Source organism: Alligator sinensis, unplaced genomic scaffold (assembly GCF_000455745.1).
Source record: "Alligator sinensis unplaced genomic scaffold, ASM45574v1 scaffold463_1, whole genome shotgun sequence".
NCBI lineage: Eukaryota > Metazoa > Chordata > Crocodylia > Alligatoridae > Alligator > Alligator sinensis.
Window position 1 is genome coordinate 360372 of NW_005842584.1, and position 1517 is coordinate 361888.

Consider the following 1517-nt stretch of genomic DNA (forward strand, 5'->3'; position numbering starts at 1 on the left):
GCGGTGGAGAGAAATCATGCTGGCAGCCGTGGAGACTAGATCTCTCGTGAGCCAGGCTGCACGTGGACTCTCATGAGCCAGGCTGCATGTGCGCTCTGGACCGGGATCAGGCAAGCATGTGGGTGGCTCCACCCCAGAGAGACCGCGGTCAGGGCAAGGGCAGGGAGCTGGACTGCGATAGCTGGTGAGCGAGGAGGGTACGGGGCACGGCCTAGAGTTCAGGGGATATGGGGTCTGTCCCTGGCTGTGCTGTCTACTGGCTGTGAGTCAATACACTTCCTCACTTTGGGCCTGATTCCCCTAATGTAGGGACATGGTGTCCTGGAGGAAAGGGCCAGCTCTCATCCAGTGCCTGGGGCTTATCTAGGTACATCCCATGAGTTGTATCTGGCCTGCAAGGCTACATCATCCCAGAGGGGCTGTGAATGCAGGGCTGGGCCTGTTGCAGAAATCTGGGTACAGAGGCTCCTTGGGGACACCTGTATGCAGCAGGGGGCAAGCAACACCTGTTAACCTCCACGCTGCCACTGCTCTCCTCCCCAGATCTGGATCCAGGCAGTTAGCAGGGAGGCAATGGTTCCTGCGTGGGGCTGTGGGGGGCACAGAAAAGGATGTGGAGTCACTTGCTCCAGCAGGCATCATTAAACCCGAGGATCCCAGGTTGGCACCTTCCCCCCTGGCCTTTCCTTACACCTAGGCAGGCTTCAAGAGGCTTAAAACACCTCCATGAAGCTCCGGCACTGACTTAACCCAGCCCGTGTGCCATTTCAGGGTGTAAGATGGGCACTTTTCCTCTGTCCCTCCATGGGTGTCCCTTGGGAGCTGAATGATGCCAGCACCAGGCATTTTCCCTCCTGCTCCCATGCCCTGGATAGGCAGCAAAGTGGGGCAGCATTGGGCCCACTGGAAGGAAAACCAAAGCCCCCCGTGCTGTCTGGCCCCGCTCACATTGAGATGAGTGTACCGCGCATGGACGCATGATGTGAACTAGAACAGGTTTTTAGTGTGCTTTGAGATGCCAAGTGAACTACAGGGGCCTCTTGGCAGAATGTTGGAGGTGGAGTGTACACACACACACACACACACACACATACATATACATATACATAATTACATACACCTATATATATGTTTGCTTGTTTTTTGCAAAAAAGTTATCCCCTTGAGGACAGTGGGGCACGACACTGGCTTTGCTCTGCAGATACCATTGCAGCTCCATAGTAAAAAAAAAAAAAAGGGCTCATAATAGTTTATGCCCATTTTACAGGTGAGAAAATCGAGGCACCCACAGGTCGGGGGAACAGGAGCAGCCTGAGGGCAGAAGAAGGGGGTCTCTCAGGGTTTCCCCCGGCTCTGGGCAGTGACACCTCCAGCGCTGCATCCAAAGGGATCCTCCTGACCAGCTGCAGCGCCCTCTCTGCGGGGAAACTGAGGCACGGGGGCTGGCTCAGCCGGGGAGGCAGAGCTTCTCCCGGGCGGTGCCACCGGGGGGGGGCGTTAACTCCCTGGCAGCACAG